This window comes from Bubalus bubalis, chromosome 12 (assembly GCF_019923935.1).
Source record: "Bubalus bubalis isolate 160015118507 breed Murrah chromosome 12, NDDB_SH_1, whole genome shotgun sequence".
Classification (NCBI taxonomy): Eukaryota; Metazoa; Chordata; class Mammalia; order Artiodactyla; family Bovidae; genus Bubalus; species Bubalus bubalis.
In genome coordinates, this window is record NC_059168.1 from 11,101,475 (window position 1) to 11,128,528 (window position 27,054).

The following is a 27,054-nucleotide window of genomic DNA, read 5'->3' on the forward strand; positions in this document are numbered from 1 at the left end:
ATGGAGTTGGAGGGGGAGAAGATGAAAGAACGACCTAGAAAGCAGTTTCTGTGCTCAGAAGAAAGGGAAATAAAGGTCATTGTTTTGGTGGTGGTGGTGTGCGTGTGAGTCACAGGCAGACGTGAAGGGTGTTGGGCAGGGAAAAGAGGGCAGACCTGTCTCAGGCCCTCATACCCACCCAGACCTTCCCTTGTGCCCTTGTAACCATTTTAAGGCTCTTCTACATGTGGGCTTCTGGGGTTGTCACCAAGCCTTTGCCATCACCTACTAAGGCCGGGGAGGCCGAGTCTGGGATTAGGTAGAGAACTGGGTGGAAAGGAGCACTGGAGTCCTGGGAAACCTCATGTCCAGGCCAGGAGCAGAGGCTGGGCCTTGCCACCAGCTGGTGGTCTAGGGGTTGGGGTGGGGGGGCTCTGGCTGCCTGTTTGTTCAGCACTGAACTGAGGTTCCTGTTAGGAAGTAACCTTATTTGTGTTCAGACTGACTTGTTTGCTGTTCACACTTGCATGGAGAGCTGCCCCTTGGGGTCCTGACTTCAAACGTAGGGGTAGGCATGGGATGTGGGAGTACTTCCCCCAGGGTCCAGAGTGCGCTCTGGGAAAACCAGTGTCTACAAGCTCCCGATGAGGAGAGGGAGGGTTGGACACCCCCTGGAAACTCTGCCCTGGCTCCCGGCTTTCCTGAGGGGAGCCATGTGGGGCTCACCCAGTGAGGAGTCCTAAGCCAGGAAGGGTGTGGAGCCTGGCTTCCTCACTCAGCAGGGGAAGACCTAGTGAGGAATGAAGTATTCTAAGGTCAGGCTCCCACCTTGAGATGCTGATCTGGTTTGCCTGGGGTATGCCCAGGGCACTGAGACTTGTAAAACTTTCCCGAGTGATTCCACTGTGGGGCCAAGGTGAGAAACTCTGTTCTAGAATCTACCAGCTTCTCAGACCTTAGTGTGCATACACATCACCCAGGAATCTAGTTAAACTGCAGATCCAACTCAAAGTGGGTCTGGGCTGGGTTCTTAGATTCTGCATTTCTAACGCACTCCTACATGGTGGGGCTAGTCTGAGGACCATTCCTTGAATGGCAAAGCTCTATACATGCTTTGAACTCCTCATTCCAATTGTCAGGGGAAGGGGGTAGAGCCATGTCCCCAGCTTACTGCACCTGTTTACTCGGCCTGCCCTTTCCTCACCACCTTACTTGGTTAAGCAATCAATTTCACAGCCTCTCTGGTCAAGGCCAGTCCTCTAGTCATTCTCGAAGTTTAAGTGGACAAAATAGACCCCCTACCCTACTTGAGACAAACCAATTTAGCTGGCTTCAGCTGGGGGGTATGGCAGAGGTAGGGAGGGCAGCAGCAAAAGCAGCAGGCAGATCCTGCGGGCCCAGAGGCCACACACATGGAACGGTAGGGTATGTGTTCCAAGATGGCTTCTTCCCCACATGCTCTGTTGCAAAGAGGCCTTGCCATTTCCTCACCCCCTCTTCCTGGATCTGGGTTAGCCCTGTGACTTGCTTTTGTCAGCAGAATATGAAGAAAGTGACACTGTGTAACTTCTGAGGCAAGACTCTGAAGTTTTCCCTTTGCCATTTGGGTGCCAGCTCTTGGGATCCAGCTGCTATGTGAGGAAGCCCAAGCTAATCATGCAGAGAGAATGAGAGAGTCCCAGCCTCCCAGTCAAGATGCTAGGTGTGTGAATAAAACTATCCTGAATGTTCTAGTTCCAGCCACTATCTGATCGTAAGCCAGACAAGCTACATAATTTTCAGAGCTCAGGTAGCTTAGCGGTAAAGAATCTATCAACTCCATTGACTCTCCAAGTCACCCCAGGTGGGGGCTGACAAGGTCCTCCACTCCTCTTATTTCTCTAGCCTCATGCACTACTGTCCCCCGTCTCACTCTGCTCCAGACACACTGGCCTTCTGGCCTTCCCTTGCAGGGCCTTTGCACTTGCTATCCCCTCCTCCTGTTTGTCCTGCAGCTGTGTGCATGGCTCAATCCCTCACCTTTTGGTCCTTGCTGCAATGTTACCTCCTAAAGAGGCCTCCCCTGACCTGACTTTCTTGGCCTTGTCCTGTGGTTCTTATTTCCCTGTACTTCTTCCTTTTTCTCCATAGTGCTTATGTCTGTGTGTGTGCTCAGTCATTCATTTGTGTCTGACTCTTTGCAACCCCATGGACTGTAGCCCACCAGGCTCCTCTGTTCATGGAATTTTCCAGGCAAGAACAGTGGAGTGGGTTGCCATTTCCTACTCCAGGGGATCTTCCTGATCCAGGGATCAAACCTTCTCTTGCATCTCCTGCATTAGCACTTTACCACTGCCCCATCTGGGAAACCATTAGTGCTTATTACTCTCCAATAAATATATATTTTCTGTATTTATTTGTTATGTCTCTCAACAATAATGTAAGCTCCCTAAAGAGCAGAGATTTTTCAAATTTGCTTTGCTTATCGATTTTTCCCTTGGTGCCTAGAACTGAGCCTAGTACAGAATGGTCAGCCCATGAATATTTGCTACATGAATAAATCCATGAATGAATGAGTGTAACTGATGGTTTAGCTTCACCAAATACAGTCCATCCAGTTTGTTTGGATTTAGTAAAATCTAAAACAAGTACTACAGATACAGTTCCTGGGGTGGAGCAGAGGCTCGCGCACACACATTGTGAATGTAGGGGAGTTGGAAGAAGGCATGGCACTCCACTCCAGTACTCTTGCCTGGAAAATCTCATGGACAGAAGAGCCTGGTGGGCTACAGTCCAGGAGGTCACAAAGAGCCAGATACAACTGAGCGTGCGCGCGCGCACACACACCCCCCCACACCCCCACACCCCTCGTTGTTTAATCCATTGCCTGAATTTGGGAACACTTTTCTTTTTTAATGATTTTTTTTGCACTTTGGACCCTAGGAGCAGAGGATTGAGGTAATATCTCCTGCCTCTTCAGGGCCATCGCCATCAGAGGCCCGCACCAGACCACTCTTCTTTTCGCCTGTCTTTCCCTCTTTGTCCTTGTCCTCTTGCCAGTTCTCCTGCTCCCCTAATAAACTTTTATCTCATATATTTGTTATCTGTTATTGACTATTTATGGATCCATGTAAAATATGCAGGGCTGTTTTGTATATGTGTTCTTAATTTACATAAATGGTAAATTTTTTTCCCTTGTTCCTTTTTACTCAAAACTATTTTAAAGTTCTCTCTTTAGTGCCCTATGGATGGACGTTTCCTTGCTCTGACAGCTGTTTTCTAGAATCTCACGTTGCAGATGAAAAGTCTGCTGTCAGCTTGACTTTTATTTGTAGAAAACCCTTCTGCTGTTAAAAAGTTTGAAAGACCTTTTTATTTATCATCAGCATTCAAAAGTTTCCATAAGATATGTGAGTATCTATCTTCTTTCAGCATGTCCTTTTGGGGGTACTTCTGGCCATATTGAGGGTTAGGGTCTGAGAAACATCGCTGTGGAGACATCTGACAAGAAGTTGGGTAAGAGAAGGTGTCTGGGCTAGATTCGGGAGTCATCTGCATTTAGGTTCTAGTTTGACAAGAAAAACATGGCTGGATAAGATTAAAGATGGGGGAGAACTGGTCAAGTGGGGGTGCAGGGCTGCTGAACGCAGGGGGTTATCAAAAGGTCTATTATTAGGTGAGCAACTGTTATCTTCTGCTTTTTTATTATAATAAAGTATTTCAAACACTAAGAAAGTTATAGATAAAAACATGATAAGTACTCAAGAAGTCACCATCCAACGTTGTCAACTTTGGCTATGTTTACTTCAGTTTTTTTTTTTTTTTTTTTTCTTTTTTAAAGTAAAAGTCATTGTGGGGCTTCCCTGGTGGTCCACTGGCTAAGAATCCGCCTTGTAATGCAAGGGACACCAGTTTGACTCCTGGTTCGGGAAGATCCCACATGCTGTGGAACAACCGACTACTGAGTCCACACCCTAGAGCCTGCAGGCCAGAGGCTGCAGCTACTGAAGCCCACGAGCCTACAGCCTGTGCTCCGACAAGAGCAGCCACTGCCGTGAGAAGCCTGAGCACCAGCATGGAGAGCAGCCCCTGCTGGCTGCAACCAGAGCAAGCCCGCATGCAGCAACGAAGACCCACCACGGTCAAAAAATGAAATAAATAAACAAATAAATCTTTTTTAAAAAAGTGTACCATGGACACGTATATAGCCCCTTATACTTCTCACCAGTTCCATTCACTGGAGTTAATTACTATTCTAACCTGGTGCTATCATTTCCATCCATGCTTTTACAATTCTGCCCCAGTTACTTATCTGTAAGCAGCATACAGCGTGACATGTTTTGCATGCTTCTAAACTTTATATAGGTGGTATCACATTGTACTTGTCATTTTTCAGCTTGCCTCTTTCACTCAGCACTATGTGAGTTTTATATATGTAGCTATAGTTTATTAATTTTCACCGGTTTAGAGTATTCGGACTTCCCTTGTGGCTCAGACAGTAAAGAATCCGCCTGCAATGCAGGAGACCTGGGTTCAATCCCTGGGTTGGGAAGATCCCTTGGAGAAGGAAACAGCTACCCACTCCAGTGTTCTGGCCTGGAGAATTCCAAGGAGCCTGGCAGGCTATAGTCCATGGGGTCGCAAAGATCTGGACAAGACTGAGTAACTTTCACTTTCTTCAGAGTATTCAAAAAACGAATAGACTACAATTTATTTTTCCATTACACTGTTAATGGACATTTACAGGTCATATGCTGTGTGCAGATATGGCAAAGTTGTAGCAGTGAATCCATTTCTCAACCTGTGACAAATTATGAATGCTATTTTACAGATAGGGAACATAAGGCTCAGACAGGGCAAGCCACTTATCCAGGTGGCACAGCTGGTACATAGCAGAAGGGCACCGTCTCTTCCCTTCAGGACCCTCTGGCCCTGACCTTGCATTGTCTCTTCTTCCCCAGGGAACTCACAGCTTCAGCCCTGGGGGAGGGGTGCTTCTGGAGCTTTCCTGAGCGGGGGGCTTTTCTGTTTGCTGGGAGCACAGCTGGAGTTGGTGGGGGAGGCCCCTGTCAATGCTCACCGCCTGGGCAGGTCCAGCCCAGGACAGAGCAGCTACACTCACAGGGCTGGCCCCTGGCCGGCGAAGGCCGCTTACAGGACACAGAACCAGGCCTGCTCCTGCTCTGGGGCTCTAGGCTTTCGGGAGGCAGGATCCTATCTTCTCAGTCTCCGCAGAGCTCCTCATACAGTGCTTGGAGAATTTACTCCCTGTTCCCTCGGTAGAGCTCTGGACTCGCTGTCAGGGAACAGGCTGTGGTTTGCTCTTGCATCTTACCTGCGTAACGTGATGCAGAAAAGTCACTTAGGCCTCTTCCGAGGTGGGATTATAGCCTCGGGGGTACTGTGCCCATTCACGGAGGCACCATTTTGCTTTTTAATGCCTGGGCGCCGACCTAACAAGGCCTGGGTAGAAGGGGTCCTGGTGTTTAGCTCTCCGACTGAAGGGCCAAAGGGCCCGGCCGATGGAGAGTGTCATTTCTCACAGTGGGCAGCAGGGGGCGCGCGCAGACCATGTGATGTGGGCACCGCCTCCGCTGGCTGCAGGCTGCAATCGCATCAGCCGGGTCTCGGCAGCTCTGGCGAGAGCGCGCCAGCAGCCTGAGCAAGGAAGAAGAGGCCTTTTACCCGGGAGCTTAGTTAGGGGTTGGAGAAGGCAATGGCAACCCACTCCAGTACTCTTGCCTGGAAAATACCATGGACGGAGAAGCCTGGTGGGCTGCAGTCCATGGGGTCGCTAAGAGTCGGACACGACTGAGCGACTTCACTCTCACTTTTCACTTTCCTGCATTGGAGAAGGAAATGGCAACCCACTCCAGTTCTTGCCTGGAGAATCCCAGGGACGGGGGAGCCTCGTGGGCTGACGTCTATGGGGTCACACAGAGTCGGACACGACTGAAGTGACTTAGCAGTTAGTTAGGGGTTAGGATCAACTTGGTCTACAGACCCCTCAGAAACTCGGGGAAATGAAGCCCGAGTCGGGAGGTGGTACGCAGCGCTGTGCCCCGAGGGCACTAGAGGGGCAAGGAGGGACGTTGTGTCCGGTGTCTAAGATCACTGCTTTCCGGCTGGTGAAGCCAACGCTTCCTAACTGCGGGGTAGAGACAAGCATGACCCGCTGGTACAATTGGCTGGAAGAAAACAGCCAATTGCAGGATATTCCCAAATGTCAAAACAAAAAAGACTACAATTCTCGTCTGGCTACCTTCCCAACCTTGGGGCAGAAGGGAGGGGAGGGACGGCGCGGGAGCAGGCGGGGAGGTTTAGAGGAAAGGCCCCTCCTCCTACGCAGTCACACCTAGGAGATGTCACTGTGTTGGTGGAACCGTCTTCCTGCTAGAGCATAACCCTTGCCAGCCTTAAATGTGCTTCCAGTCAAGACCCTTCCGTCCTGACAAGATGATCCATAGACTTATTTTTCTTTTCGAATTTCGAAGCTAATATATACATTTTGCATAAAAATTAAACAATACCAAAATTATTATTAAGAAAATTAAAGCTTCTTTATAATCTCCTAACAAAATAACCACCATTTTTTCAGGTTTACTTCTGTCCCATAAGTATACTAACATTTATTATAACAATTTTTACAAAAAAATCATTGAATCAAAGTATTTTTAACTATTTTAAACTTGCTTTGTTCTTTGTTTAATATATATTGGACACATCGCTCTGTCGGTATATATACCTCCACCAAATTTTTCACAAACAGTTGCACAGCATGCAAATGGTTGAGCCAGCCCACCACTGATGGGCTTTAAGATGTTTTCCTCTTTCCCCTCATGACAAGCATCCTCCTAGGTGCTGTGCTCCCTGCAAGCACTTTTCAGGAGAGATTCTTGTGTAACTCCTGGGATGAGAGAGAGGCTCATTTGAAATGGCTGATGTGGCTGCATTGCCCTCCACCGGCTGCACAGTCTGTCGGGTCAGTATGTCCACCCATGGTGAGGGCAGCTTCCTGGTGGTTTTAGCCACAACCTCTCTTGAGGTGAGGGCTTGACCTCCCAAATCTAGGAACTGGTAGTTGCCTGAACTGATCATTTCTAGAGGTTCCAGCAGCTCACTAAGGACCTCAGGAGAGGGTGAAAATGAAGCTTGTTTAGTTCAGAGGTGTCAACAGCCAGAGAAGGGACTTCATAAGCTTTCCAAGAACAGGGGAGATTACAAAGTGGCCTTACCTCCCAAGGGATTTCAGTGGGGTGGGGGAAGGAACAGAGGAGCCAGTCAGAGGAGTGAGGAACTGGGTGGGGTTCCCTGGGAGAGAACCTGTGTCACTCCTAAGGGACAAAGGCCCTCATGGGCACAAGTACCTCGTGGACCAGCCCACTAACTTTTTAAGCTCCAGCTGTCTGGAGGTGGGGGCGGGTGTGGGCAGATCCTATTCATGGCCAAACTGCTCAGTTCTAAGAGAACATACAGCCCGACTTTGAAAGAGAAGAGAGAAGGCCAGGGCCCACAACAGAGGGGTCTTGAGATGGAATCAGATGCTAAATTGGAAGAGGCTCTGAGTTGGAGAAGCCCTAGAGGGCTTCCAGGAGGAAGAGACTGGATGCTTGCTGTGCTTTGGTTGGTGGTCAGGATTTGGACCCTCCCAGAAACCTCAGCAAAGGCAGGTTTGTAGGAAAGGCCAGTCTGCTCAGGGAACAGGAAGAAGCAGGGACTGAGAGCTGTGGAAGGGCAGGAGGAGCCGTAGCTGGGGCTGTGGCAGAAGCCATGGGGTGAATCCTACAGCTCCCAGAATTTGTTCTGGGGTCCCAGACTGTCCTTCTGGCCTTTGGGTCCCTGGAAGCTCTGGGTTAAGAGTCTGGTCATGTCCTCCGGCGCTCCTGGAGGCTTATCAAAGGCTCGCTTCCCAGAGCAGCGGAGACCTCAGGCCGAGGGCGGCGGTCGGCGCCGGGCAGCGCGAGCCCCTGGACACAGGAGGCGTCGCCCTCTGCCGCACGGCCCGGGCTGCGGGCGTCTCCGCAGTGCTGCTCGCTCCCTGCGCTCGCACGGCCAGGGCCCCGCCGCTCCCAGGTCTTCACACCTCCACCTTTGCCTCTTTTTCCTTTCCCATCCCCAGCCGGAGCTCTTTGCCCTCACCCCACCAGGCAGATGGGGAGGTAGGGGTGCGGGGAGAGAGGAGGGTCGCGCCTGGCTTTCCTCCATTCGCCCTCCGTCTTCCCCTTCCTTGTCCTCCCGACTCCACTCAGGTCCTGCCTTGTCATCCCTGCCCTCCTTCTTTTTCTCATTCTCCCACCATGATCTATGGTACCAACCCAATTTTTAAGGGAGTTGGTCTTCCACGTGTAAGCTTATTAAGGAGCAAAACTGATAAATATTTGAAGGGAAAAAAAAAATCCATCGCCTCCCCGCCAGGCGCCGCTAGCTGTGCGCCCCGCCCCCGCAGCTCGCGCCTGCAGGCGGAGCGTCCCAGGGGGAGCGCGGAGCCCGGGGCGGGGTAGGGGCCGCGGCCTCCCCCCCCGCGTGGGCGCCTCCCCGCGTCCCGGCCCTGCGTCGCCGCGGGCGGAATAGAGGACGGCGGATTGAGGCGGCCGCCGCGTGTTTGTCCAGCGCCCGCCCCCGCCGCCGCGGGCCCTAATCTCCGATACTCTTGCGAGTTGGCTTCCTGCCCCGGAGCCCCCACTCCCCGAGCAAACAGGGCGGCGCGGCGCTGCATCCGAAATGTGGCATTTGAGCCCCGCAGTGGAGGAAAGCCGGTGCCGGCCGCTCGGCTGTAATTGCCCTTCTCCGCCCTAATCCTTTGGTCCGGCCCAGTCCGCCGGCTGCGGCCCATTGATCAGCGCTGCAGTCGAGGGCTCCGGGAGGGGCGCCCCACCTTCTCCCCGGGGCCTAGGAGGCAGTCGGGACCCACCTACCCGTCCCCCACCTCTTGTTCTTAGAACCCCTCTTGCTGAGGTCAATCCGGCCTTGAAGGCGGAGAACGTCCTTGGAAAGGGCATCGAGGTTGCCAGGGGGAAATGAGCGTGGGGGGAGGAAGAGAACACCCACACCCTTGGCAGGGCCCGCCAGGCTGAGACCCCAGATCGCGCTGGCCTTCGTTAGGTGAGGGATGGGGTCTAGCTGAGCTTGACACTGTGAGAGTCAGCTATGGAGCTGGGGGGCGTTGAGAGGCCCCTGTGTGCCCCAAACCACCCCCCAGGCCCCAGAGCTTCTGCAGTTTTTTGAGGGTCCCACTTCCTGAAGTCTGCCAGAGAGGCCTGGGCGTCACTGTTATCCGCGTTCAGTCTTTCTCCACTGAATATGGAGTGCAGAGTGCCAAGTGCTCCAAGCTGGGAAACAGACATGGTCTCTTGTATTATACGGGATTCCCTGGTAACTCAGATGGTAAAGTGTCCGCCTGCAACGCGGAAGACCCAGGTTCGATCCCTAGGTCGGGAAGATCCCCTGGAGAAGGAAATGGCAATCCACTCCAGTACTCTTGCCTGGAAAATCCTATGGACGGAGGAGCCTGGTAGGCTACCGTCCATAGGGTCACAAAGAGTCGGACACGACTTAGCGACTTCACTTTACTTGTATTATACAGGTCCTTAATGAGAGAGATCAGAGCAGGAAAAGAAAGAGGGTGACACGGGAGCCTTTGGGGACAAACCCACTGTGGCCCGAATGATGGCTTCATCGGGACCAGACTCTGTTCCTAGCTAGGGTGAGCTTTCTTTCTTCCCAGTCTCCCATTTAGGTCCCCACAGTGCACCCCTCCCCCTCCCAGAACAGCCATTGCAGGCGGGGTGGGGGTGGGGTGGGTAGCGGGGGAATTGAACCTTAACCTTCTGAGACCTCTCTGGGCCTAGGCCCACAGTTCAAAGCTTGGCTTCTCTATGCAGGAGCAGGGCTTGATGCTGTGGGGGGGTGGGGGTGGGGGGTGGGGGTAGGAGGTGGTAGGGAGGGGCGACCTCCTCTGACACCCTGACGCCTAGGGAAGGAAAGCTAAGGCTGGGGCCAGAGGCTGGGCCAGGGTAACTGGGGGTCTATGGAAATGGAGGATAAAAACCGAGACAGACATAGAGGAGAAATCAGGCTAGGAGGACTTGATAGCAGATTGGAGCCTCCTGCCTAGGCTCCTCCCCTTAGTGTTCTTGAACACAACTGGGATGAGTGTGAGGCAAGGGAGGCGCCACTGAGGGCACAGTTTTTAAGGGCACTCCCCTCGGAGGTTGCACGGCACATGGGCGGCTCCTGGGAGGGAGGGTCTCCTTGCTTTGCCCTAGCCCCAGGCCTGCCTTCTTGCCCTAGGAGCCCTCCCCTGTCCTAGGGTAGCCCCAGGCACTGCCCATTACCTCACAGCCTGACACCCACTTGACATCTCCCAGCTGGGATAGAAGTGGCAGAAGGCAGGGGTCTCCTTCTTCAGAGAACTAGGAAGGCTGTAGATGCTGAGTAAGTAAATAGCTGATAAATGAATAAATGACTGTTTCTCCCTCCTTCTTCACTCCCAAGTCTGAATTCTTTCTTCCCTGTAGACATGGCCAGTTGCTGTGGCCACCCTGGGGTTGTTTGATTTACCTCGAACCCCATTTGATCCTCAGGGTTTCCACCTGAGAGTGAATTTGCACAATTGGTGTGTGTTTGTTTTTACATCCTCTGATTCGAAGCCCTGCTTCTCTCTCCAGCTTGATGGTGACTCCTTGAGGGCAGGGACCAAGCCTGGCCTGGAATTCCTTATCTGCCCTGCAGCACCCAGGCCGGGGTGGCCCTCAGTATATACCCAGGGCCCTAATGCCTGTCTGAAGACTTTGGACAGTTCCTCCTATTGCTTTATTTCTGGTTGTGGACAGGGTGACCCAGGTCACATGTCTGCAGTGACAGGAGTGAGCTAAAGCCTGAGCCCTGCACCCTGGAAGCGGTGGGATCTCCTCCTCCTACATCTCATCAGGCAGATTACAAAGGCGCAGTTCTCTCCACCTCATGCTTTTCAGTGCGGACTGGTGGGAGCTCCTCAGCTTTCTTATATACCAGGTGTATGGCCACCAACTCCAATGAATGTGAGGGCACGTGTGAGCAGGTGGGTGTGCATACAGTGTGTGTTGGGGGTGTGTAGGTGTGGTGTCTGCTGTGTATGAATGTGTGGGTGCCTGGGAAAGTGTGAGGGTGTATGCGTATTCTATCAGCAGAGGGTATACATGGCTTTTGTCGGCTATGAGCATAGGTTGGTGGGGGGCAGTGTTAGCTGGGTGTGTGTGTCTGCTGAGTGTGGGTGTGTTTGTAGTACCTCTTGCCTTGTGTCTGTATGTGTGTAGTGTTTGCCGAGGGTGAGGGTAAGTGGTGTCTGTAGGGAGGGATGTGTCGGTGGAGTGTCTGCAGTGCTGACTGGGATGTGTGTGTGTGATATCTGCTCTGTGTGCATCATGGCTGGAGTGTCTATAGGTTGTTTGGTGATATTGCCTTCCGATGTCCCCAACCAGTGACCCTGTGAGTGGCCAGAGAATGCTGTCCCTAGGCCTAGGCTGGCGAGGGAGCCATGAAAGGAGGGTCTGGGAAGTCCAGTGTCTCAGGAGGTCAGGAAGCTGAGGGACAGGAAGCTGGTCTACTGTGACCAGAGGCATGGAGGCCCAGGCAGGGACAGCGGCTGGCTGCAGTAAGTGGACAGAGGCCAGTGTCTGGGGGCCTTGGCTCCTGATGAGTACAGATGGAAAGGCCCCAAGCTCCACACAGACCCAGGATGGGAGACAGGAGTGGACACGTCAAGTCTGGGTCTCGATCCAGACAACACATTCATGCTTAGGACAATTCAGAAGGAGAGGAGCCCTGGGGGAAGGCTGAGCTCAGAGGGTTAGGGCAGGTGGGGCAGAGAAGTGAGTCAGCTCTGAGCCCTCGTCCACTTGGGACCCTTCTGGGCAGAGGCAGCTCCACGCCAGGGCAGCACAGGACTCAGTGAAGGCAGCAGGGACTGTATTTCAGCCCTTGCCCACCTGGCCAGTGCCTCTGTGCTGTGTGCAACCTGCCCAAGGGCACGCCGTGACTCTGGACACTGGGAACCTGCGGCTTCCGCTTGCTCTGGGGTAGAGAAGAAGAAGACAGCTTCCTTAGGCTCTGGAGGAGCGGGAAGGCCTGGCTGGCCGTGGGAGGATGGCTTTGCGGTAGGAGAGCTGGAGGCCTGTTGGCTGGGTATATGGTCTCCTAGGTCCTGGGTTGACCTTCACAGGAAGGCAAGGCAGAAGGCACCAGCAATCCAGAGGGCCAGAATGGCCACTCATTTCCTAGGGAAGAGCTATGACAGGAAAGAGATGACAAAAAGGTCGGAGGGCTGACCAAAAAGGGCATTCAGAAAGGAGCTTGCTGGAGGACAGGAGAGAAGCCTCCCAAACAGTAATAGCACCAAGATGGCCCGCTAACTGGATTCACCACCTCCATCTACCGATTTCTATCCTCAGTTCTGTCATCTGATTCTGGGAACTGAACTAAGGCAACTTTAAGGTTCATTTCCCTGTAACTTTGACCACAGACAGAATTGGCCTGGCCACAGCCTGACCCAGGGACAGTTCACACTAGCTCCTGCCCTCGGTTGCAGGGAGATTGGGAGAGTGTGTGTGCGGCTCAGTGGAGTGGAAACCCAGCCCAGGGCCCACGGCCCGCTGTCTGGAACACTGTCCTCACAAGTGAACCAAGGCTTGAAAGGATGGGTACAAACTTTTAGCTCCAGGGAGGGCTTTGTCTTTCTAATTCTAATCATAGAATCAAATTTGGAGCTCACGTCTTCAAGAAAGACTTCCAAGGCTGAGATTCTGGGGAAGTCCAGCCAAACTCCAGAGCTTTTGTGAGTAACCTGCGACCGTTGCTTTGGTCACTGGGGCCTTTAGGACAGAGAAGGGCAAGAGGCAGAGAATTCCAGACCTTTGGATGTCAGGAGAATATGGAGGAGGCGGGAGCCGGCTGCCTCAGCACTGAGGAGGGAGGGGGGCAGTGGTGAGCAAGACTTCTCACCCCTTCAATAAAACAACAAAAAATTATTTCTCCTATTTCCTTCACTGAGATTAATGATAAACTGTCTATCCCCTAAAAGAAAATGATAAAGACTCTAATTTTACTTGGAGGCTTAGAAATGCCATTTCTACGCAAAACAGGGAACCCGTAATCAGACTTGAGCGGGGCAGAGCTTTGATAGAAAATGTTTTCCTCTCTCCTTCTATTTCTTCCCCTCCTTTCCCTGTGAACCAAGATGCCCGACAGCTAAGAACAATGCTCAATAAAGTGAAATAATATTTTAGTCAAAATAGGTCGAGACTGCTCCCAGCCAACTGTAAATTAGCATTTTGAGGGCAAATATGCAGACAATTTGAGATAATGAAGCCTGATTATTCAATCCAATGAATGTTAACTAGGGAGCAGAGGCTCCACTGCCTTATCTTACTCTCTTCGATTTATTTTTTTAATCGTTTCACATTTGAACTCTTTATTTGTTTCTGTTTTATGTGCCCCCTCCCTCCCTCTGTCTCTGCTCACACACACACACATACACACACACACAGACACCCTTGGTCTCCCTCCCTTCTCTCCCCCCTCCACTCCAGCCCAGGCGGCAGAAGAGGACCGTTGGAGATGGTCAGTCTGTCCACCCAGCCTCCTGGCCTGCCTTCACACTGGCTCAGCAGGCCCCATGGAGCACCCACTGTGTGCATGGCTCTTTGTGGAGCTGGCAGGGGTGGGAGGGCCCAGGTGCACTGAGCAGTTGATACAGGCCCTGCTTCTCAGAGCCTAGAGCTGGGCTGGATACAGGATATGGGAGAGTCACGCATATTTACAAGGAATATACTGGCTGCATGTGAAGGGTAGGAATCCAAAACCACAGGAGGAATGCCTTCCAAGGCCTTCAGCCACCCTCCCTGAAAGATCCATGGGGACCCCCCCCCCCAATGCCCAGGAATCACCGAAAACCTTTCTTCAATTATTCATCATTCCAGGCAGCACTAGCTTCATAATTTGTGGGCCCAGTGCAAAGTGAAGATGCAGTTCAGTTCAGTTGCTCAGTCATGTCCAACTCTTTGCGACCCCAAGCCATGCTTCCCTGTCCATCACCAACTCCCGGAGCTTACTCAAACTCATGTCCATCCAGTCAGTGATGCCATCCAACCATCTCATCCTCTGTTATCCCCTTCTCCCCACCTTCAGTTTTTCCCAGCATCAGGGTCTTTTCTAGTGAGTCAGTTCTTCGCATCAGATGGCCAAAGTGTTGGAGTTTCAGCTTCAGCATCAGTCCTTCCAGTGAATATTCAGGACTGATTTCCTTTAGTATAGACTGGTGGATCTCCTTGCAGTCCAAGGGACTCTCAAGAGTCTTCTCCAACACCACAGTTCAAAAGCATCAATTCTTTGGCACTCAGCTTTCTTTATAGTCCAACTCTCACATCCATACATGACTACTGGAAAAACCACAGCTTTGACTAGATGAACCTTTGCTGGCAAAGTAATGTCTCTGCTTTTTAATATGCTGTCTAGGTTGATCATAGCTTTTCTTCCAAGGAGCAAGTGTCTTTTAATTTCATGGCTGCAGTCACCATCTGCAGTGATCTGGGAGCCCCCCAAAGTTAAGTCTCTCACTGTTTCCAGTGTTTCCCCATCTATTTGTCATGAAGTGATGGGACCGGATGCCATGATCTTAGTTTTCTGAATGGTGAGCCTTAAGGCAACTTTTTCACTCTCCTCTTTCAGTTTCATCAAGAGGCTCTTTAGTTCTTCTTCACTTTCTGCCATGAGGGTGGTGTCATCTACATATCTGAGGTTATTGATATTTCTCCTGGCAATCTTGATTCCAGCTTGTGCTTCCTCCAGCCCAGTGTGTCTCATGATGTACTGTGGATATAAGTTAAATAAACAGGGTGACAATATGCAGCCTTGACGTACTCTGTTCCTGACTTGGAACTAGTCTGATGTTCTACATCCAGTTCTAACTGTTGCTTCTTAACCTGCATACAGATTTCTCAGAAGGCAGGACAGGTGGTCTGGTATTCCCATCTCTTGAAGAATTTTCCACAGTTTGTTGTGATCCACATAGTCAAAGGCTTTGGGGCAGTCAATAAAGCAAAAAATGCAGAGTCCCTTGTTAAAATATTATTGAGAATTTCAAGATGGTGATGGTAAAGCACTGAACCAAGCATGGAGCCTTCTTCTGAGCATGGGGCTTGGGCAGTTGCACAGGCCATATGCCCATGGAGCTGGCCCTGGCTCCAGGAGCTCCTGGTGGAGGTAATGCAAGAAGGCTTTCTGGAGGAGGAATGAATGAGGCCATCAAGAGATGAGTGCTGCCCCCTGAGACCCTGGGGAGGTCCCAGTTGGCCGGGCTACCCCTGGGTGGGCTGCGGATGGGACAAGGCAGGAACCCCCAGCTACTGAACAGCGGTCAGCATGGCTCTCTTTCTCCTCGGCAGTGCCTGTTCTCCAGCCCAGAAATAATGCTTACTTGGTAGTGGACAGAACAGCTCACACCTGGGCAAGGCTGCCTTGATGCTCTTGTGATCACTGAGCCTCAGCTTCCTCCTGTGAACCCGGTCCTACTCTTTCCTCACCAGTGCCTGCCTCCCAGTTCCTGCCCCTTTCCCAGGCAGTGGTGAGCCTGCAGCTCCCCTTCCCTCTCTGCCCAGCGAGTGCCCCTCATGGTGTGCACAGCAGTCTCCTCCTGAGCCTGGACCCACTCCTCCTCCGCCCTTCCCCTCAACATACCCACTCCCCCCAGGACCTCCTGCTCACTGCTGCCCACATCCAGCACACTCAGACCCCGCAGCGCCTCTGCTCATGTGGCTTCCTCACCTGGGGGTTCTTCTTTCAGCCCCTCCCATCTCCCGTCTACTTTATTTCCGTCTTCCTCTTCACACCTAACCAGAGCTTTGGTGTCAACCAGCCCTGGTTCTATGCCCTATTCTGCCCTTTTCCTGTGTGTGCTCTTGGGCAGGTTGTTTAACCTCTCTGAGCTTCCATTTCCATGAGTAAATGGGGATGTATTAAGCCCTGTCTTATGAGGTAGGTGGGAGGATAGAATGAACTGTGCAGGGACTGGCCCCCGAGTATACGTGAATATACATATACCACCCTGGGAGGCGTACAGCGTACGGCGAGCCCTGTCAGAACGTCTGTACCATTTGGAGTCCCCTTCACACCATGCAGCCTGCGGTCTTGCACTGCTTCCTCCATCTGAGTTTCCCACCCCAAGTGGGATGGTGGACAAGGAGAACAGGCTTCCTCAGTGTCCCATGTCACCTTTCTTTCCAATGAAGAGGCTGGAAAACGAAAACCTGCATTTCCCAGGCTCCCTTGCAGCTCAAGTTCTCTAGAAATGAATAGGATTCCAGTAAATCAGTCATATCCATGACGTCTGGAAGGTGGATGTGAGGGGAAGGCTGTTTCTCATCTCTGGCTGTTTCTGGGTTTTTTGCTTGTTGTCTACAGCAGCTTCTCATGGTCTGTTTCCTAGCTTCTGGATTTCAAGAGGCAAAGATAGCGGTGACTATGTCAGTGGTGGCTTCATTCTGATTTCTTGATCTCTGGATTGCAGCTACAGTGGTTTTGAATGCATTCAAAAGATGAGCCCAAGAGATGGTCTCAGAGGCTGTAGTGCTACTGGGGTCAGTTTAGAATTCTTCTGGAAATCATTCCTGGGTGTTCAGTCTTGAATTCACTATTCCGGCTCTTCCAACAATTTGGAACGCATCTAATTCTCTGCACTAAATCTCTCCTTGAGATTCTGTTTCTATATAGCAGCTTGACAGGCACAGGTGCAAACCAGACCTTCTCTTTGTTCTGCACACCCAGAGCGCACACTACTCAGGTCTCTGCCTCTCAAGGAAAACCTCACCCTTCACACCTGCAGACCCAGCATCACATGGGCTTCATGTGCTGGTCATTGTTTGCACTTCCATTCACCTCCTGCCCTTTCTCTGCTCTCCCCTGTATGCATGGAGCTGACCCCTGCAAATTGTGTTTCCCAGGGGGAGCCTGGTGGGCTGCCGTCTATGGGGTCCCACAGAGTCGGACACGACTGAAGAGACTTAGGAGCAGCAAGCTGCTCTGTCCACTGGTTTACTGCTGGGTTAAACTAACGTGAAGCACTGGTGGGTGACTGGAGGGTGGGAGGAGGAAAAAGCCCAGAGTACTTCTTATCCTCTCTCTGCTTCCACTGGCTTCTATTCTGTGCAGTCAGCCTCTGCCAGCACCCTCCCCAATGGCTCCAGCTCCCAGGTGTTGGCCCCTTGGAGTTGTAGTTCTGCCCTGGCAGCTCCAGCTCAGGTTCCAGTCAACAGCACCTCCTCCCCTGACAGTCCAGCTCTGGGGTTCTAGCAGCTTCCTGCAACAGTTAGTCTTTGAGTTGCCTCACCTTCCCCCGTTTTTATCTCTTCCAGTGCTCCTGTAACTGGATTCTCAAATTAAATCTCCTCTGTGGTGAGCTACTTGGTATGAATGACTTTTCCTGACTCTAACGTTATTCCCCATACATGTCGGTAGAGGGGCTGAGGGCTCCAAGCCACATCTTCCCTCCTCAGGGACACAGTCTGCCTTTGAGACCTGCCCGATCAGCCTGTCCTGGTCCAGGCTGCAGACACATCTGGGCAGAGCGCTACAGGGTCCCTTCCCCCAGCTGGGAGTGGGGGCCAGGGGAGGAGCCAGGGTGAATGGCAGCTTTCGCCAACACCTCACTCTTCTCTTCTCGACATGTTTACTCACAGGCTGTCTGGCAAGTGAGAATCCTCCTTAATGGATGTTTCGCCCAATTAAATAATTAACTCAGAGTGTTGCTAAGCATCCCCAGCATAGCATCTTCCAGTCCTGGAGGGTCCCCCATACCAGAAAATAGATACTTAACCCCAGGGAGTCTAGATTCTCAAATCAGTATTTTTCAATCATTTTGGCCTGATGTCATAGTGAGAAATAGGTTCCCAGGAGATCCAAATACACACATGTATATATATCTGAAACAGAAATTCCACAAAAAGATGTTTGCCCTTAGTACTTGTCATGTACTGTTTTTCTATTAAACATTTTTTTTCCCTTTAAAAATACTGATTGTGATCCTCTAAATAGATTTCAAGGATTAATGGGTTCCAAAATGCAGTTTTGGAAAACACTGTCTAAACTGTCGGGGCTGCTGGGCCCTCCTAAGAAAGCCTTGGTGGTCAGAGGTCCTGCTAGTCAGGAGAGGAAGCCAGGAGACTTCCGTTTCAAGTCCCGGAGGAACAGGGAGAGGATGTTCTTTGCTGGCATGACCACAAGGTGGCAGCGATGGCTGCATTCACTACCAACCTAAGCGGCAGCCCAGAGGTTTGTCTTTATAACTGAACCATCGCCAACGCTCACCCCCACCTCCAAGAGATCCCTATATTGAAAGACGTTAGAGACAGGCCTCTACATAGAAAACAAACGAAAAAACTCAAAACACTGTGGAGTGTTTTAAGAATGGAACCAAATCCCATCCAAGTTCCAAAGTGGCCTGGGACAAATTCCTTAACTGATTTGTGTCTCAGTTTCCTTATCTGTAAAGTGGGCATAGGTTAGGTTAAGGTGTTTTAAAGATCAAATGAGTTAATACACACTGAGCTTTAAGAGGGCTTCGCAGGTGGCTCAGTGATAAAAGAATCCTCCTGTCAATGCAGGAGAGGCGGGTTCAATCCCTGGGTCCCCGAAGGCTCCCTGGAGAAGGAAATGGCAACGCACCCCAGTATTCTTGCCTGGAAAATTCCATGCACAGAGGAGCCTGGTAGGCTGCAGTCCATGGAGTCGCAGAGTCGGACCACTGAGCGACTGAGCACGCAGGCACACGGCGTAAGCCCTAAGAACAGTGCCTGCAGTCAGCAAGCGTGGGCTATTACCACCCTTCTTTCCCTCCTGATTGCTCGCTCTGGAGATGCGCCCGCGGGCGAGCAGTACTTTCGTGGGCAATTAAATGCAGACATGAATGAAATCCAGCAGAGTCCATTTCCACCCTTTCCCTTGGGCGGGGCAATGGGCCGGAGCGGTTGGTCGGGGTGAGGGGAGGTGGAGTGTGGCAGGCGCCGATGAGGCTGATAAGTCACGAGTCCAGCTCCCTCGTGACCCAGCCTGGGGGCCTGGCCGCCGACCCCTGACTCCTCCGCTCCCCCAGCCAGGCCTATCTTGGCCATCACTGCCGCCCCCTTTCCCTAGCCAGTGGGGCGGGAGGCAGACACGCCCCACAGACTTGGAAGCCAACCTAAGGTCGCCAGGAAAGGTGCCCCCTCTGTCCCCGCCGCCCCGCCCCGCGCTCCCCGCCCCGCGCTCCCCGCTCTGCTCCTCCCCCACGCCCCCCCTCGCGCTCTGCTCCTCCCCCCGCCCCCCCGCCTCTGCTCCTCTCCCCGCCCCCCCCCCCACCCCGCTCTGCTCCTCCCCCGGCCCCCCCACCTCGCTCTGCTCCTCCCCTCTGCCAGGTGCAGCACTCCTGCGCAAGCTCACCTCCTCCCAGGGTTCTGGTCCTCAGGTCAACCTCCCTCCTCAATTCTCTGATCGTGCTAAAAAGCATCCTTAATACCCTGGGCTCCCTAAAGCCCTTTTCCTGACCTGGGTTAGTTCAGTTCAGTCGCTCAGCCGACCCCGTGGACTTGCAGCACACCAGGTCCACCTTAACTTGGGTTAAGCCAGGCCCATCTCAGCCTTCACTGGCCCGGAGGCCAGCGGCTTCACCTTCATCTTTAGAAACCCGGAGAAAGCATCCAAAAGTATTGGAAGTCACCTTCAAAAGGGCCATGATTGTTCGTTTTAACTGGCTCAACTGAGACAAACAACACAGGGTGGAACAAAGAAGGACCAGAGAACTAGCCCCAGCATTTAAACTGGAATACATTTAAACTTCTCTCTTTTTGGCGTGTAGTTTTATGGGTTTTGACCGCTACAGAGAATCCTGTAACCGCCACCAAAATCAGGATACACAGCATTCTATCCCCAATTCCCTCCTGCCGTCTCTTTCCTCAGCCTCTCCTCCATCCAGCGCCCTGCAGCCTCTCATTTGTTCTTCCTGGTGGCTTGCCTTTTCCAAAAATGTCACATAAAAGGAACGCTAGACTGTGTAGCCTTTGATATCTGACTTCATCACTCAGCACAGCACTTTTAAGAATTAGTCATGTCATTGTGTGTATTATAGCTTGTTCCTTCTTATGGCTGAGTAGTATTCCATTGTCGGAGAAGGCAATGGCACCCCACTCCAGTACTCTTGCCTGGAAAATCCCATGGACAGAGGAGCCTGGCAGGCTGCAGTCCATGGGGTCTCTAGGAGTCGGACACGACTGAGCGACTTCACTTTCACTTTTCACTTCCATGCATTGGAGAAGGAAATGGCAGCCCACTCCAGTGTTCTTGCCTGGAGAATCCCAGGGACTGAGGAGCCTGGTGGGCTGCCATCTATGGGGTCTCACAGAGTCAGACACGACTGAAGCGACTTAGCAGCAGCAGCAGCATTCCATTGTATAGATGTGCCACAGTTTGCTTACGCAAGACAGGTGAGAGACATGTGAGTAGTTTCTAGTTTAGGGCTATAATGAATAAAGCTGCTATATGTATTTTGGTAGACTGGTTTCTATAAGAACGTAAGTTTTCATTTCTCTTGAGTAAATACCTCAGAGTGGGGTTGCTGGGTCACAAGTAAGTTATTTAAAATTAAAGGGAGCAAATCTCCTCCCAGGCCTCTAGCACCCCAGGCAGCCTCCATTACCTTTTTCTCTGTATTTTTCCAAAAACATGTGTGTGCACGTGCACATGTGTGTGTGTATAAAAGAGAAAACATAATTTTTAAAAATGGAAGTGATCTGATAATACACATATTTTGCTTTTGTTGCCTTTTTCACCCAGTGGATCTTGAAGATTATACCCTCTTAATTCATATAGCTCTGTCTCATTTTTTCCTGTGAGTATTGGATATACCATACTTCCCTTAACAACTCTGTATTGGTGATTTCTGATTTTTTTGAATTACAATATTGTAATACATATCCTGCACAGGTTTTCCCCGCTTTCTGAAAGTAAAATGTTCTTGTGAAACCTTTCATAAGCTGAAGTGGAGTAAAGCAAAGAAGCATATACCTTAGGATACATCTTGCTAACAGATGCACAGATTGCTGCTGTTGCTGCTGCTAAGTCTCTTCAGTCGTGTCTGACTCTGTGCGACCGCATAGACGGCAGCCCACCAGGCTCCCCCGTCCCTGGGACTCTCCAGGCAAGAACACTGGAGTGGGTTGCCAGGCAGGAGCAACCTTTCTTTCTCCAATGCATAAAAGTGAAAAGTGAAAGTGAAGTCACTCAGTTGTGTCCGACTCTTAGCGACCCCATGGACTGTGGCCCACCAGGGCCCTCCATCCATGGGATTTTCCAGGCAAGAGTACTGGGGCAGGGTGCCATTGCCTTCCCCGGATGCACAGATTAAGTGGAGATAAAACACAGATGCTCACAGACATGGTTCAGAGCTGTGGTGGCTGATGCTGAGAGTAGATCCACGGAAGGGCCCTGGTGTGCCCCTCTTGCTGCTGGAGATTCGAGCTGCCTCCGTAACAGCTCACTGCAAAACAAATGCTGAAGGCTATTTTCACTTCAAAGGGAAACTCCTCTTCTAATTTCTTTGGGTTAGTGGAAGCAGTTACTGATGCCAGTCTTTTGGCGTGGGGTGCGCTTTCAAAAAGTGGAGCACATCTATGTGCTTCCTGGGCCCTGGTTTGAGCAGAACTACAGGATAACTCAGAGGTGGACCTCTTAAAAGAGCAGCGTACAGCCTACTGCCAGCTGCTGCCCTTCTCCACTCCTGCCTGGCCCGCAGCAGTTTGGCCTGTGCCCCCAGCACACCAGTGAAAGGCGGTCTCCAAGGCCACCACCGACCCTTCACTCTCACCCTCCTCGATTTCTCAGAGGCCAGCGATGTTGCTGACACCACCCTTCTGTTTGAAACATTCCTTTCAGGGTTTCTGGTCTTTCTTGGGTCCCTTACTTGTCTGATGATCTCTTTCACATTTCTACTTCCTCCCCATGGCCCTTGCACACATTCAGCAAGATGTCCTTGGCTCTCTCTTGTCCCACCTGCATCTTCAGACACACTTGCTATTAGGCAGCTCCTGCTTTAAGTCCACAGTTCTGAGCTCTGTTCTCAGCTCTAATCAACTTCACTGGAGTGTGGCCCCACATTGTGAGCCAGGAATTCCAAATCCGACTCAGCATCTCGCTGCCCTCCAAAGCTGGTCCTCACCTACCAGCCCTGGCTTTATTTATGCAGCTGGCGTGCTTCCAGGAAACTGGGGGACATTGTGTCCCCCACTCTCTCCTCCTACTAATTAGTCACCCAGAGCCGCCCTTCCCGTGATTCTTCCCCTTCTAATTCCAGACCAGTCAGTCTGGGGCTAAGCTTCCCTTGATAATAAAGCCTGATTCTTACTGAGTATTTGCTGTGTACCAAGCACAATGCAAGAATTACTAAGCGAATGTGAAACCTCACACTTCAAGAAAGATTCTACTTGCCTTTGAAGCTCAGATTCATCAGCACATTTAGGAAATGGTGAGTCCAGGATCTGGTCTCGAGTAGTCCAGAGTCTGTGGTGAGACTGCATCACGACACAGCCTTACTCACTGAGATTGTTTTGGGCCAGAGTGTCTGGCCTCCAGACCTTACCATATCTGACTGACACTCGGCTCACAGATTGGTAGCCCTAAAGCCTTGCTCTAGCTAGGTCATAAGTTGGATCAAAAGCCTTCACTGCCTCTGAATAGAACCTTGATGCCAGGCTTGCCATACAAGGTCCTCCAGGTGCTGGGCCCAGCCTCCCCATCCTGCCTCCCTAAACCTCCAGCTGTTCTCCTAAGTCCCTCGTTTCTATCTCAGCTCACACATTCCTTTGCTGGGAGTGCCATCCCCTCTCATTTCAGCTGGGTCAAATCCATCCCATCTTTTATGGCTCAGCTAAATTTTACCTCCTCCACAAAGCCTCCCACTTAATAAAATAGTGGCCATCAAAAGAGAATCCCTTCGACTCAAACTTCTCTTTACCAGCCTCTGTTCTTCCAGTTCAACCAGCCCGACCCTCTCAGAGGTCTCATTTTAACAACTATGGTGGACTGAAATCAGTTTGATAAAAAAAGAATATTCCAGAGACATTTAAAATGAATTTATTTTTTTGGATGATTAATAGCTTTACATTGTACCCTTTATATCTGCAAAGGGTACAAAGTAAAATTCTCCCGCGCCTCTCCCAGACACCCAGTTCTTTTTTTTTTTTTTTTTTTTTTAAATTTTATTTTATTTTTAAACTTTACATAACTGTATTAGATTTGCCAAATATCAAAATGAATCCGCCACAGGTTTACATGTGTTCCCCATCCTGAACCCTCCTCCCTCCTCCCTCCCCATTCCATCCCTCTGGGTCGTCCCAGTGCACCAGCCCCAAGCATCCAGTATCATGCATCGAACCTGGACTGGCAACTCATTTCATACATGATATTTTACATGTTTCAATGCCATTCTCCCAAATCTTCCCACCCTCTCCCTCTCCCACAGAGTCCATAAGACTGTTCTATACATCAGTGTCTCTTTTGCTGTCTCGTACACAGGGTTATTGTTACCATCTTTCTAAATTCCATATATATGCGTTAGTATACTGTATTGGTGTTTTTCTTTCTGGCTTACTTCACTCTGTATAATAGGCTCCAGTTTCATCCACCTCATTAGAACTGATTCAAATGTATTCTTTTTAATGGCTGAATAATACTCCATTGTGTATATGTACCACAGCTTTCTTATCCATTCATCTGCTGATGGACATCTAGGTTGCTTCCATGTCCTGGCTATTATAAACAGTGCTGCGATGAACATTGGGGTACTCGCAGACACCCAGTTCTTATGCTCAGAGGAAAAAAATTTTATTAGTATCTCATCCTTTTTTTTTTCCAGAGGTATTTGGTTGTGGTAGTTTAAAACTGTCTATAAATTCTCTGATATTCTTCCTCTGAATGTGGGTTGGACTAACTGACTCCCTTACGGTAGTGGGTAAAGCTTCCAAGACCAGGGTGTAAAGGCATGTGACCTTCTCCTTGCTTTGTTCTAGTGGATCTAGCTGCTGTGTCACAAGGACACACAAGCAAGCCCTCTGGAGTGTCCCGCACGATGAGGAACTGAGGCCTCCTGCCAACACCCGTGTGAGGGAACTATGCTGGAAGCAGAACTTCCAGCCTCAGACAAGTCTTCAGATGACTGCAGCCCTGGCCCGCGACTTAACTGCAACCTCATGAGATACCCTGAGCCAAAGCCACCCAGCTAAGTACCCAAATTTCTGGCCTACAGAACTTATGAGATAATTCAGTTGATTCTTGTTATTCATGTTCTATATAGTCACCAGGAATTATAGTCACACTGAATTAGCTAAACCATTGCTCCTATGGGAAATATAGTTAGATTCTGCAAGCTTCTGGTCACATTTTTATCAACTGATTAAGATCAATAAGCCTGTTTTATGTGTGTTTCTATTTAAGGATAACAATATATATTGTTGATTCATTAACCAACAGCACTGTAACTCATATCTGAACAAAGCTTCTTTAACACACGTGCTTTCTCTGTAAAGCACATCACATCCTTTTTATGGCTAAGGGGGCCATTTTAAACAGTGAAATTACCAGTGAAAAGTGCAAAAATACAAAAAGTATGGCACTAAATAGAATAAGAAAAGGATACTTCTTTACAATGTGCAAACTGAATCAGGGAACCTATTCAACCTCAGCTGGGAATGCACCCACAGGGCAGCTCAAATTTTGCTGCTCTGTATGTACACATGGGCTTCCCTGGGGGCTGAGATGGTAAAGAATCTGCCTGTAGTGTAGGAGACGTGGGTTCGATCCTTGGGTTGGGAAGATCCCTTGGAGAAGGGAATGGCAACCCACTCCAGTATTTTTTCCTGGAGAATCCAATGAACAGAGGAGTCTGGTGGGCTACAGTCCATGAGATTGTGAAAAGTTGGACACAACTGAGTGCCTAAGCACACAAACATATATATATACACACACACATACAGAAATGGTCATGAAAACACTTTGAGAATTGATTGTGGGATTATAAATTAATTTTCATGAGTAGGTGAGTTCACAAATACAGAATACACAAACGAGGAGGATTAATGTAAATATTTGCTGTTTTAGTTCACTAAGAATTGGGGTTTCTTGCTCTGCAACAGGACATCAACACTATGCATGCCCTAAGTATGTGCACTATGATTCCAGTTTTGCAGAGTAATTATCTATGCACAGAAAAGGACTGAAACAAAAAATTCCAGAATAAGTAACGTTGGGTGTGTCATCATGGGTGCTTTAAGTGTCTTTGTTTCATGGCATTTTCTGATTTTTCCTGAAATAAGTGTGTATTTCTTTGTGATAAGAAAACATAATAAAAGAGACATTTAAAATTATATAGTTCAATGTTGTGTTTGTTCCAATGAGTTACCAATTTTTAGATGAATATTTTGCTATAAATTCCATATTGTTGGACATTTATTTAACCTAAACAATCCCTTTTTGGATATTTAAGTAATCTCATCCCATCTCAAACCAGATTACTTTTGGCCAAATTGTTTGGGGCCCCCTGTTATGTTACCTATTCGACCACTCCTTCTTGTCCTTTTTCTTCAACTTACTCTCCCTGATTCCTTTCTAGACCCCACTCAGGTTTCTCTCATTAAGACAAACCCTTCTTTGCCAAGAATTCCTATATGCGAAGCTTTCCCTTTGTCACTCCCAGATTCTCTGTCCACTTTAGTGTACCTGCTGCCTGTACCCATTTAGCAAAGCTGTCCATCCCCTCAGTCTCCTTGTGGCTGAGTCCAATGGCCACCTCTCAAGACCTTTATTACCCTAGGACTTCTGGCTGTTGCCCCTTCCTCTTTCTGAAGCACTCTGGGTTTCCATGTCCACACACCTTCTCCCTACCTGTCTGCCTGGTCCTCTGTGGCCTCTTTCTCAGGCTCTCTCCTCACTCGGCACCCCCGTCTCCAGGAGCCACTCTCCATGGCTACAGGGCTCCCATCAGCTCCCTGCTGTCACTCCTGAGCTCCAGCCTGCCTGTCAGCTGTCCGTTGGGCCTCTCACGTGGTCTTATCTGCACCACCCACTCAGTCTGTCCATGTGGGACCCATCATCTGGCTCCCTTAGCCTTCAAGTCTGTCCTTTCCACTTCCTGGTTCCAGATTCTCACACTAGGAACCTGGGAATTCCTCCCGCCCTCTGCCCCCTTTCTTCAGGTTCTACACAGTGTCTGGCACTCAGAAACATTCAATTAATATTCATTTAATGATTTTAATCAACCACCACGCCCAGTCAGTCCCACCTTCTGAATGACACTAAGGCCTGTTGGTCTCCCTCCACCACCTTCCATTGCCTGTTGTTTGTTCCTTCATTAGACTATGGGACCCATCTCAGAGGTGGCAGAGCTGTGAACCCAGGACACTTTAATCAGATGCTACAGGAGAATGAAGTCCAACCCACATGCACAAAATTGTGGGACCTGGCATACGGCTTCCCCTCACCCCTCCCTGGCTGCCACCCTCCATCCAAGGGGAAGTGGAGCCTTTAAATCTGTCTTCAGGGCTGCAATCAAAAGGGGCAGCCCTTTCTAAACACTCAAAGGTGAGATCCGTCCACACCCAGAGTCTGGTCCAGCAGGCTGCATGTCCAACTAAGCTCAGGGAAAGCGAGGGACTCCTGCTTCCAGGAGGTTCCACTTGGCTGTGAGCCACGAGAGGTGGGAGGAGGGAAGGGGAAGGGGCAGAGGGGCGGTGTGCCTTGTGGAGCAGTGGGTTCAGTGAGGATGGTCAGCGGCTGGAAGAGAGGACGATGAGTGACTTCCCCACTGCTCGAAGACCTCGCTGGGGGTGGCCTTGCTGGTTGGAGCAAAGCAATCAAATTCAGTGGAGCGATCTGGTCCAAGTCCTGCGAGCGACTCTAGGAGTGCAGGTGCTCAAAGGAGTTGTAGTTTCTTCAAACCATCAGCAGAGGGCGCCCTCAGTTCACCTCTGCTCCTTGCCGGGAGGGGTGTGCCAGGTGAGATGTGATAGGAAGGTTCCGATAAGCTGTTGAACGTGGGAAGCAAGT